Below are 13362 nucleotides of genomic sequence, written 5' to 3'. Positions count from 1 at the left end.
ACCTCTCATTACCCATCCTCTGCTGGACCCTAATGCTAGTCAAACCTATATTCTTTGCAATCCTCAGTGCCTGACCTCTGGCACTTTACAGTGCAGGATTTCCCTCTTTTCTCTTCAGCAGGAAGGGCCATTTGACTCCCAGTCACATACCTTCAAGGCAGTCAATGGATACCACTGGGCCAGTGACCTAATAGACTTCACTTCGCGTTTTGGCCAATGGAGTTGTACGTGTTAAGTATCTAAACGGAGCCTCAAGAATTCTCTCAAATTTGTATCTGCTCTTGCTTAGCTGCATCTTCTTGAGACACAGACTGAGTCCCCTGGGAGGACTGGCAAACGTGAGGTGTTTGCATCAAGCACAGAGTGGCTCTAAGCCACAACAGGCTTTACGTTTCACAGGAACATTTGCAAGCTATCCTTTTCCCTGCTGAAAACACAAGCTCACAATAGTTTCTGTGGCAGTTTAGGCTGGGTGCCCCCTGCCACTGCTACATGAGATACACCTCTGGTGTCCTGGGTGCTCACCCAATAGGGGTGGACACAGGAAACGGCGTATTTCTACCCATAAATCCTGCGCCCTATAAGGCCATCTGCAGAGTCATTCTCTTCCTCTTTCTTCCCTCTCTGCTCCCATGGGAGATGTCCTCTCTTATCGGGTAATGCCGGGGGGGTATCTCAGGCCTCTTAGGCCTGACTGGGCCTAATGCCAGGAGGAGAATGGAGGGGGGGGCAGTCTCAGACCTGGCCAGCCTGAGACTTGCCTAGCAGCGGGAGGGGGGAAGAAAGAGCCATGAGGGTTTGGGTAGACCCTCAGGTGGGAGGGGGGAAGGATTGGGAAGCCTCTGGGTACTATGTGAGGGACTCTGTATGCTTTAGGATGTTCTTTGCCACTATGCTGTGTAGTCTTTCTGTATTTTCACCAATCGCTTTTCCATTTAAACTTTCCATCACTCTCCAATCCGTTTGTGTGAGTCTCATTCTTTTGTCCCTTTCGGGGCAAGAGATGTTCTGGCTGGCCTCAAACCAGCACAGTTTCTCACACCTTTCCACAGACACGAACAACTTTCTAGGATTAAGCCACTCTCCATCATTTTTGAAAGGTCATGGAGAACAGAAGAGGTGCCTGAGTACTGGAGGAAAGCCAATGTCACATCAGTCTTCATAAAGGGCAAGAAGGAGGACCCAGAGAACTACAAGCCAGTCAGCCTCACCTCCATCCCTGGAAAGGTGATGGAACAGCTCATTCTGGAGGTCATTTCTAAGCAGGTGGAGAAAAAGAAGATTATCAGTACTAGTCAGCACAGATTTACAGAGAGGAAATCATGTTTGACCAGTCTGATAGCCTTTTATGATGGTGTGACCAGCTGGGTAGATGAGGAGAGAGCAGTGGATGTTGTCTACCTTGACTTCAGCAAGGCTTTTGGCACTGTCTCCCATAACATGCTCCTAGGTAAGCTTAGGAAGTGTGGGTTAGACCAGTCAACAGTGAGGTGGATTGAGAATTGGCTGAATGAGAGAGCATAGAGTGTTGTGATCAATGGTGTGCAGACTACTTAGAGGCCTGCAGCTAGTGGTGTTCCCCAGGGGTCAGTACTGGGTCCAGTCTTGTTTAACATATTTGTCTACAATCTGGATGAAGGAACAGAGTGTAGCCGCAGCAAGTTTGCTGGTGATACAAAACTAGGAGGAATGGCTGTGCTGCAATTCAGCAAGACTTAGAAACTTGGACTGGAGAGATGGGCAGATATGAACCTCATGAAGTTCAACAAGGGCAAGTGTAGAGTCCTGCACCTGGGGGGTAATAATCCCATGCACCAGTACAGGTTAGGGATTGACCTGATGGAAGACAGCTCTGTGGAGAAGGACCTGAACATGCTGGTGGACAACAAATTCACCATGAGCCAGCAATATGCCCTGAAGGCCAAGAAGGCAAATAGTATTCTGGGGTGCATTAAAAATAGTGCAGCCAGCAGTTCTGCTCACCCTCTACTCTGCCCTGGAGAGGCAGCATCTGGAATATTATGCTCAGTTCTGGGTTTCCCAGTTCAAGAGGGACAAAGAACTACTAGAGAAAGTCCAGTGGAGTGCCACAAGGAGAGCCTGAGGAACCTGGGGCTCTTTATCCTGGAAAAGTGAAGACTGAGGGGATCTTACAAATGCAGGTATCTAAAGGGTAGGCATCATGAGGATGCAGCTGGGCTCTTCTGAGTGGTGGACAGTGATAGGAAAAGGGGCAACAGGTGAAAACTAGAACATAGGAGGTTTCACTAGAAAACAGGAGGCTTCACTTGAACTTCATTTTCTCCAGCCTACAAGGATCTGAGCACTTACCAGCCTAGGGTTAAAACTGAAACCTCATGAAGCAGGGAGAGTCACTCAGATGCCCTGAAGAAGAGAAACAAATAGCTTAGCATCCATCAAAACAGATAGTTTGAAGCCTTACCACATAAATATATAAGGAATAGGGAATGTTTATAACCAAGGTCAACTGAATGGTCATCTTACTCCAAGTACCTGCCCCAAACCACATCAGATCTTCTGAAATGAAGTGAAATTAGCCTGGGATGGCTGGGTCACATCATCCAGCAAAAGCTGGAAAGACACCTGGCAAGAGTATGTCCAAAGCACTCAGGCAGCTGGGACCACACAAACTCAAAATTCATGAAGCAATAGCTTCAAGGGAACCCTGGTTCCAGGAAGAACTAAACATACCTCATGTGAAATGGAACCCTCCCAGCTATCCTTCCCCACTACTGCAAAGGGATGCTAACTGTGAAGCCTTCAGTACAGTAGCTTGCTAACGATAACAGTTACCTCACTCGTCCTTTTAAGTCAGTGTTCCTCACCTACAAATGAGCTGGCAATTATCAGACTCTTATTTGAGCCAAAACATTACATCCTTGTGCCTACAGCTGTGATAATGCACACCTCCATGAGAGAGGAAGGCAAGCTACTCTTTGACTTCCAGCAAGGAGCATGCCATCCTCTACCTTGCTGCTAACAGGCTTCTGGTAAAAGAGCATCCATCCAGCTAGGGCTGTAACAGGAGTTCAGAAACAAGCCTCCTGTTGTTGATCTGGGAGGCAGCTACACAGCATAGCTCTGTGGCCATCATTGCTGCTAGCACAAGACACTGCATTGGAGCGTTCTCTTCCCCAGTGCACTTCCACTGCTGTGCTGGTTTTTCCCTGTCAATGGCACCAAGCCTTGGGAAGCTGGACAGGAGTGCAGGGTGTGGAGCAGTTAGGCACACACACACACGCAGAAAGCCAGACTGAAAGCGAATGGAACAGGCAGGCAACCAGGACCGCGCAAATTCAAACGCTGCCAAAACAAACCCAAGAGGTGCCCTAGTGTTGGCCTTGCCCCAACAAGCTGTCTGGCCTCTTTCCTTACTACAAGGCTATAGTCAGGTCCCAACTAGCACAGGAAAAAAACAGCTTCACAACAGCATAACTGCTCTGCAAGGCAAACTGTAAAGGGGAAGAAAGAAATAGAGGGAGAATGTGCACCTCCAGGAAAGACCAAGCCAGCATAGTCTGAATCTGCTTTTCCACCAACTCCCAGGAGCTGTTTCAGCATCAAGGCAAAACATCAGCCACGTGGGATGACAGACAAGTGGAGGATTCCAGGAACAGCTGCACTCATGGGCCAACATGTTTCCATTGTGGAGGAGCTCAGAACAAGCACCCTAAAGGCCTCCCTGTCTCTAAGCAAGTTCCTTAGGATCAGACAGTACTGTTGTGCTTCCTACCCCAGAGCTACCAACTATGCTACCTGCCATCTTATCCCCACCTACCTGGAAAAGATACCAGAATTTGAAATCTACCCTCATGATCTGAGAATTTACAGAGATACTGAAATACTCACAGTGCCTCCAGGCAACTTTCCCTCAAACAAAGACTTACAGATCCAAAGTGACAACGTGTCCAAACATTCCTGGTCGCCTGTCTCTGAATCAGCTTTCCCCTGTCAGCATCCAGCAGCATCTGGTCAACAGTTTCTGAAACATGAGAAAGGAAACTTGGTGTCAGGCACCTATTAGCACAACACATGGAAACAGCCAGGCATGCTCAGAGCAACCCACAGCCAGGTGCCAAAGCACGAGTTGGCCGCAAACTGCTGAACCATCAGGCTGCTAATGCTAGGCCCCTCTAGTGAAATAATCTCCTCATCCTTTACTGTGTCCCAGAAAGGAACTAACCTCTGAAAGGCAACTGTTTTTTCTAAATGACTCCAGGAGTTACTGCTTCCCCACCTGCATCCCTGTCCAACGTCAGGAATCCAGTCTCTGTTATTGTGCTCCAACAACCCTGCTACACTGAGCTAATTTTCTTTTCCAGACTTCCCTGCACTGAACAGCACAGTTAAGCCCTTCTTGCCTACAATACCTGAGCATCCTTTGCGACAGCAGAGAGAGAATCCCAAGGTGGCTCAATTCACTATAACTCCATTCAGAAAGAAGCAGATACTCTCTGCAGAACAGACAGACCGCGTGCTCCAAAGCAGAAATGGACAGGTAATATCCAGAAATAGAAGGCACCACTTCTGCTCACCACACTATTCACAAGCTGAAGAAGTTTGCTGTCAACTCCACATTCTAACTACCCTGGAGAAGCTCAGCTTTAGCCTGGAGCTACAGCAGGAGTTAGGTCTTCTGCTATTCTAATTAGCACTGTAATACAATAGGAAACTTAACCTCCTGTTTCCTTTTATCTACTCCTTCCATCTCTCATCAGTAACATTCCTTAACATTTACAGTCCTCTTTCCCAGCAGGTTATCATCTGCAGTAGCTCCAGTTCTACTGTCTTATAGCTACTACCCACAGTAGTTCCAGTCTTACTTCTAAACTTACTGACAGTTACAGCTTCACTAGAACAGCTCATTGAGGGCTGTGAGGTTTGACCTCACACTGATCAGCATCAGCCATAATGACATCTTCTAGACAAAAACATATCAACACACAACGGGTCAGAAGACTGCAGTGGAAACCTAACAATTTGCTTTGTTAATACCAAAAGCTGAGGACACCTTCACTCCCTCACAAAGACAAAACACACCTCTTCCCTCTTCACAGCAAGGGAGCGCAGTGACAGTGACAGTGACCAAATGCAGCTGCACAGGCAGTACACAAGCTTGGCTCTAGCTGTTTTTATCAGAGAGCATCCCTCAGTGTAACATTCACTTGCAGAATAACTATGTCCTCTTTGAGACCTGAGAAAGGCAAAACCTTTACTACACATCAGGAACAGAAGAGATCTAGCACAGAACTGATTAAAAGTGTTCTGTACAGGGCCCACAAAACTAACAGCCACTTGGCAGGCATACAGAGCCATGCTACCCATTAGCATAATTTTGTCTCCAGTTCAGAGGTCCACAGCATACAAAAAAAGGTCTAAAAGTAACACTCAAGGCAAAAAGAGAAAGCACCAAAGAAAAGAAAACAACTTCTGTAAGCACTTACTATCTTCCTGATACTTGATAAGTCCCTTGAGGGCTGAGGTAGCTAATATTAAGCTTTGGTTCTAGGATGCACACAGTTTCTTGCCTGCTTGCTGTTGCAGTTTTCCTCATCATCACCTTCTCTTGCGTTGCCTTTTCTGACTTTATAAAACAAGTTTGCTTATCAGTGCTCATGATCAGCAGTCTCCCTTCCTCAACAGAAATATGGTAATTATATTTCAGAGAATGTGTCTTATTTCAGGCAGTGCCATCTTTCTAGCCATCTTAAAACCAGGATTTCTTTGGGTTTTTGGTCAGAATGATAAACTTGTATGACAGAAAAAAATATATTCCATAACACAATCACAGTCACATTTGTTTCTAATGCAACACAACAGAAACATTCATTGCCTATCAGAGTCACTGTATGCAAAAAAAAAAAAAGAAAGAAAAAAAACCCCAAACAAAAAACAACCACACCTCTGAATGCAACATCCACACATAACAAGTTGATACTGTCCTGTGCCACATATCTGGATCACCACAGCTAACCCGGAATTTTTATTGCTGTATGGGCCAACCTATACTCTGACTGCACATCCAATACTTGACATTGGCACACCTTGCTGTAGTAGGCAACACTGACTCTTCACTAGCATCATGACAAGCAAAAGAAAGAGACATGTCCAGTTGCCTTCCTCTGCTCATGGGCAGAGGCAACCTTCATCTCCACATGATTCAAGCTAGACTATGTGAGAAGCTGCTGCAGTAATCCTGATCAAGACAATTCATCAGCAAGATGGATAACTACATCAAGAGGTCTTGTCCAGGAGGACAGACAAACAAGCTGTGTGAAGTTAAAAGCAGTATCTGTAGACTGTATGATGGGAAAGGACTGCAAGGGTATTAAAAGATACTTTAAAACTTAATGAGAGTGATCATTTCATTCAGAGAAGTCATCGCAATTAAAGTACATTCAGATCCATTCTGCTGCTGGCTACTTTGAAGCTCATTTTAAAATTAAAGGGTGACAGCTCCTACTGCAGAAACTCACATTTCAGTTCTGCCTGTGTATGTTGATGCCCATGGTTCAGATCTGAGTAATAGCATTACAATGACTCTTGGATTAAAATTCAGTTTCAGAAGGATTATTGCTCATTCCTGCTTTTCCATACTAATTAACCTTGACTATTAGGCAGAATCCTCTATTCTGTGCAAGGGAACAATTCCAAGAGCTATCAAGAAAAAGGGATCAGGCTAGCTGTTGAACAACAAACAGTCCATGTAACAAGCTCTACTTAACACCTAATATTTCCAAGGAAAATTAAATCCCTAGATTCTATAGTCTTACATAGTTTGTGTTGAATGCAAATACCACTGGACATATCATGTGTTTGTCATATCCACTGTGCCCTGTGAAGCCTCTTAAAAGTAATCAGAATTGCACTTTTCTTAGTCTAGCTCTTCCTTTCCACAATACAAAGATCTCAGTCTTCCTAATTCAGTTACACTCCATATCCTTAAGTATACCTTTTTTTATCTACTCTTTGCTGTGTAAGAGTAGCTTAGTTTCCCTAACTCTTTTTCTAAAAGCCAGGACAGAGCAGCATTGCCCAAGAAACACCAGCATTGCTAACACATAACTGGAATAGAATACAACAGCTGATTAACATCTGAAGAGGAATAGGACAGGAAGCAAAGGACCTGAATCCAATCCCCAGAAGGAATGTTAATGGAGAGTAAAAATACCCAGGGGAGATTCTGACCAGGAAATGAACATTAGCTTTCCAATGCATATAAAAGCATAGAACCACCCTCAACAGCTACATCTACGGGGGGGGTGGACAGGATGACTTCCAAGGGTCCCTTCCAGCCCAACACATTGTATGATTCTGTGATCTGAAACTGTGCAAGAACAAGCTCAGCAAAAGGTCATTTGTGAAGTTACCTTTAGCACTGACAGCTACATCACAGGCTACTGACAGCTTCTCAGCTTCCAGAAATGCTGACACACCAGAAGCCTGTTTGATTTGTTAGTGATCCTGTTGGTTTGATATCTTCAGTTTGTTCAGCAATCCCTTCAACTCTCACAAGGTGGTTTAGTCCACAGAATTCCAGTCTCTTCATCTTTGCACCTTGGGTTTCATGTCCTTACCCATTCTATCTTCTTACCTGTTCTTCTAACATCTTCCACAGAAAGACTTCTGGAGCATGTTTCTCAGATACTTAAAGACTTGTATACCAGGCCCTTAGAAAATAACTCATGGAGATTAGGAGAACACTTAAAAGTTCCTGAAAAGAACCATCTGGGCTTTAGCAAAGATTTGTTAGAAAAAGCAGATCTTGATTCTCTAAGATGTATCTTGCAACAAGGTACTAGATTACACAAGGGAAATTTGGGAGCCACAGCCTTAAATTTTCTCAAACATAAGCTAGGGAACAGTTACAGCAAGCAAACATTTGAAGAGAAGTGAAGGAGAAAGCCAGTAAACGTTCCTGTAGGAATTCCCTTCCCAGACCTCTGTCAGCTCCTGTGATGTGTAAGAGGGGAAGAAAATGAAATGGACACGGGGGGAAGGTAGAATCATACCTTTCCAGAGCATAAAATCAAAAAGTATTTAATTAGGACACGGCAGGCACAGCTTACATTTTTCAGACACTGAGAAGTGGATCTTCAGCCCCATGTAAGTACTCCCCAAGTCTCATACAACCCTAACAATTAGTATCAGCAGTCCTCTTGTTTCAGCCTTTGGTTTCAGAACTTCTGGGGAAACTACAGTCTCCAGCTCCTCAGTGCTAGGGACCAAATGCCACTGAGCTCTCCCTCTAACAGGGAATATAGCAGTGTTAAAAGAACACTCCATCAGTGCAACCTATTTACTTGCCTCAATACCTCCTCCAAAACATCACCTCTGTCTGTGAGTTGCAGTGACACACAGATGTGTTAGCTACAAAGCCAGGCAATGGAGCACAGCACATTGTCTGCATTATTTACAGAGGACAGATGAACAAGTTGTTGTAGTGACACACACTACAGAGCATCTGCAATGTTGAGAAGGCTTCAAGTCTAGCCCTAACACGTGCAGGCAAAAACAAATTGCAAGAAATGAAATGACTGTTTACAGCAGCCAGCTTCTGAAATGATACCACTACAACCACACTGGTAAAGTAATTCATACGCCAGTTTTGTTCCCATAGAGCCTTCACCTGCAAGCAGAAAACACAAAATGTATTTACTAGATTTATTCTTTTCAACAACAAAGAGAACTGACATCTGCAGTCATTTAATAAATTCTTCCTTGGCCACGAGTTTAATATGTAAGTTGCCATACACACTGAGGCACACACTAGGGAGAGGCAGTAACTGTGAAACAGCATCAAAATGGAACAAAATTTTTTTGAGCTTGGAACAGCTGTAGAAAAGTCCATCCCAAACCTGCTCAGCCATCTGAATCTTTTGAAATATTGAACATTTTCAAAAGTTTCAACATATTGCTTTTGCTGCATACACAGTACGCTAACCAGGTCTGCAGGCACTTTCATTGGCAGACTGAGGAAGAACCTTAAAATAACATTTCAGAATTCCTGCATCTGCTCTAGATTAAAAAGAAAAAAAGCCTAATTTATAAGGTGGCTCAATCTACTTTAATTGAACACTATGTGTAAGCATGACCCAAGTTGTACAAAGGCTTGCAATGATCAATTCATCCATCCTCCAGCTACATGCACCACAACAGGTTCTTTCATTCCACGCTCACGTGACTGCAGCCAAACATGACATACTGTTCAGCAAGTAATAAAGGATCAGCTTTTTCCCCAAGGTCTTATCTACATACACACTGTACTAAATTAAATGGACTCAGAAATAATGTAAGGCAGTATAATCCTCCTGAGTAAATGTTCTTAATTCAGTTTAAGAGCACTTAACATTGAATCAACTTAAACAGATACAAGACAGAAACTAAACCAAGGATGCCTATTAGAATGCTGCACTAATATAATCACAGCTGTTTCTAATCTGATTAAGTTCAATCAGTACAACTTCCCTGCAATGGCAGCATCCTTACCAATATGGAGGTTAATCCTTTTTGTGACCTTTTCTATTTCCAAAGAAGGTTTTGCTGGGTTTTCTTAAAAAAAAAAAAAAATCCAGGGACATCTCTCTCAGAGTCAATATAAGCTAACTACACTACACAAGGTATATTAAGGTATTAAAAGGTATTGATGTATATACGACTTTAAAGTTTCACTACTCCTGTGCCAGTCAAACATCGTAACATGCAGACCAGCATGGTGTAACATTTTCTCTGCTCCCCCCAGGCAAGAGGAGAAGGATAAACACAAATACTTGTGCTGTACCCTGCTTTCCATACATCCACGCAGGTTTTCTTTGCTGATGCCCAACACACCCGGAGAAGTTTTGAAACTGGAAAGGCAATGCTCCCCACTTGCTGGTTCCTAAGGGTATGTCTCATCAACAGCTCATCTGAGCCAACTGGAGTGTGGAGTTAGAGCATATTATCTAACTGACCCCAGGCATGGTCCTACTACTGCCCACCTTCCACCAAAATACAATGTTCTCTCACTAGCTATTGAATAAGCACATCCACACACAAGTTTGAGGTCACAGACCTAATGTGCTACAAATTTGCATTAAAATCACCTCTCATCTTCTCAGTTCCCATAGCATTTCCACTTGAAATGTCAAGATTAAATTCCAGTAATTCAAGAATTACTGGGATTTCTTTTCCATTTCTCATTCAAAGCTATCTGAATTGCTCCTCCTAAATATGAAGACTTATTTTCATCTTTTGGTACTCTCATTTTCACCTTCTTCAACTCAGTCACTCTGAGCTCACTCTGACCTTCCTTGCATCTGCTCCAGCAACACAACCATCACCCTCTCCTCACTGCTGCCTTCTACTGCCATTTCCGAGCTACTACATACAGAACTAACTTCCTCTTCAGTACTAGTTTTCCAGGTTCAGCACAGAAAGACAGTAGCAGGAATCTGCTCAGTGCTGCTTGCAGAGAACTAAGTTCCCTCATTGGTCTTCAGAACCTAAACTGTCACAACTCTGAACAATGTGGTGAGCTGTCACTTCTGCTAAGTACCAGCAGCCACCGTGAAATCAATCGGAGCTGGAAGTCCATTTAATTTATTGTTTTTTTGAAAGAGCTATTTTGAAGCCCTGATCACATGGCAACACGGACTGTAAGTACACAACAGTTCAGTTGCTAAGGGAACCACATTTCCACATATTCTATTTCACTAGATTTAAATTTCAACTCTCAAAAGGATGCAGGCATTATTTTCACAATAAACTGTATGGTTTTGAGTCTCAGATTCACACTGGTAGCTTCTACCAATTATAAGGTTATGTGGCCCCACACAAACTCTAGGATCATGCTTACCATAAATACATACAATAAGGAAGGCAGGAACAATTTCCATTACATAAGTAAAGAAATTGAGATACTATGAGAAAAACTAGCTTTGTGCACTGTTCTTGCACAAAATTCTGTATTAAAGAAACACAGCTTTGGCTATCACAAGAAAGGCACCGCAGGAAAACACAGCAAGACACAGTCTTATTTCTTGCTCCTCATCCAAGACTCATCTGGGATAGAAAAGAGAAGGAAAGTGTGCATGAGGTAAACACCTACCTGAGAGCAATTGACTTGAATAGCCTTAAATTCCTTGCAAGTACAAATAAAGCAGCACCCCTGATCCAGCAGTAGAAGAACAATATTTGTACTATACTCAATTCTCTCTGCTGCTGGGGTTTAGTTCCAGCAAGAATCATTTTGGTTTAATTAGCTTTTCCCTAGCAGATGGTCTGATGTGAGAGGCAGAGAATGGTACAGGCTTAACTGTTGGGTGATTGTGCAGCTGCATCTGTAGCTGCACAGTTAAGCATGTCCATGAGTCCAGCTGTAGTTTGCACAACACAGTCCGTGTCTGCCATTAGCCAAATGTCAGCTTCCTCTTTCTCCAGACTATGTGTCAGTCAGAGGCAGTATCCAAAGATGGGCAAGCAACTAACATGCAGTCTCACCACCATCCCCTTTCTCAGATAAAACCCTCAAATCCTTATCAACCAAAAGTCCCTCTTTCCTTTCAGTACCATGAAGTAAAAACACAGACTTCACCACTGTGTGAAGACAGTAGTGGTTCACTTTTCAACTAAGCCATCGAACTCCCACTTCACCTACAACGAGCAGCAGCTCATTACAAACCGGCAGCAAAACACAGTGCGACATCAAGAAAGAGAAGTGGTGTTAGAGGAATAAGCCTATCCCAACACAGGGAGAAAAGAGAAAGGGGTTCAAGCCTTTTCACAGAGCTGATCACATTCTGCTATTATCCTTTCCTAGAGGTGACAACTGATGTTGCTGCTGACTCCTTTGCAACGCAGGATTCCTAATAGGCACAGACACTTCCCACTTAACCCAAGTCACAGCCATTGTCTACTCTGGCGGCTGCATCAAATATTCCCCATCAACCTCCACTCAGCCTCTGCGTTCAGGCATGTCATGGAGTACTAAAGTACCCACACCTACACACTGGCAGTAGTCATCTCAACAGGCCACAAAAGCAGAACAGGGAAAGGAGACTGCTTTCTAAAGCATGCTTTGGGCCTAGCGTATTCAGAGCATGAGCCAAGGGCCGGAACAGACATAAAACTTGTCTCAACTCTGTAAACAATAGAGAACCATGGCTCCTAAAACAGAACCTAATCCTAGAGCATCTTCTCTCTTGTTTTCTGGTGTGGCCCCATAGTTTATCTGCCTCAGTTTGTCTCATTTGGTTTGGGTTTGTTGGGTTTTTGTTTGTTGGGGTTTTTTTGTTGTTTCTTTGGGGATTTGTTTGTTTGGGGATTTGTTTTTTAATATTCTCTTAGTCTTCAGCATGACTGAACTGCTGAGAGATTCTATTCTGAGAGTTCAGTCACAGAAATACAACACAGTTTAGTTCATCTAGGAAAAAACAAACAGATCCACCCACCTGTCTTTAGTTGGTGAGCTGCATAAAGCATGCAGCTGACTAGGGCTCTTCTCTTCCCATTCACCTGGATTCTAGTCAGTCCTTTTAATAGCAGAATCTTAACCACAGCAAAGGGGACCCACCACCCACCTCCACCCCCTGCCCTACAGGTTGTACATGAGGAGGCTGTCCATTACCAGCAGTCACAAAATGTACTACTTGTCCTTCTGTATATGCTGTATTGAATCTCCTAAGTTCACCTTCCTCTCTTGTCAGGTGATAAGCACAGATGCCCCACTTGTGACAAAGCAGGGCTGCTTCAGCTCTTCTCTCAGACACAACTCCTCAGGGCAGAGTGAGAGCTCTCATCCATGGTCTCCTTCCACATTTGTCATCATTGCTAGCACCAGTGTTGTTCTTCAGCTGGAGCAGAAATGTCCCAGGGGCAATTGCAGCAAAGGCCTAGCACTTCAGTTTTCCCTCAAGGTCAGCTTGTCCAGGCTCGCACAACATCCCCCACCTAGAATGCTCTTACAAAACTGAAATGCTTGGTCTTTACCGCTTTGGGATAGCATAAATCCGTTAATTATTCTGAAGTTAAGGAAAACCATCTCTTTAGCAGTGAAGACAAGCTCTTCACTTCCAGAGGGTTCCTCACTGTATACCCCCCTGTAAATTAGCTTTACACAGCTCTTCAGGGAGCAAACTGGGAAGCAGAGATGAAGGTGAAGTCACCAAATTTCAGAGGAACTCTAACTTGAAGCAGAGGATGATCAGCCCCAGATATCCTAAAGAAAAAAAGCCATCATATTCCTGGTAACTTTTTTTAAGTCGAGTGTCAGGCTAAACCACTCAGAGAGCTATCAGCTCACCACTCCTCTTAGGGCAAAGACCAAGGATGAATGCCAGTGTATAGACAGGCAGATAGCAC

This window comes from Indicator indicator, chromosome 2, assembly GCF_027791375.1.
Source record: "Indicator indicator isolate 239-I01 chromosome 2, UM_Iind_1.1, whole genome shotgun sequence".
NCBI lineage: Eukaryota > Metazoa > Chordata > Aves > Piciformes > Indicatoridae > Indicator > Indicator indicator.
The sequence above is the reverse complement of the archived record's forward strand: the minus strand, read 5'-3'. Positions refer to the sequence as shown.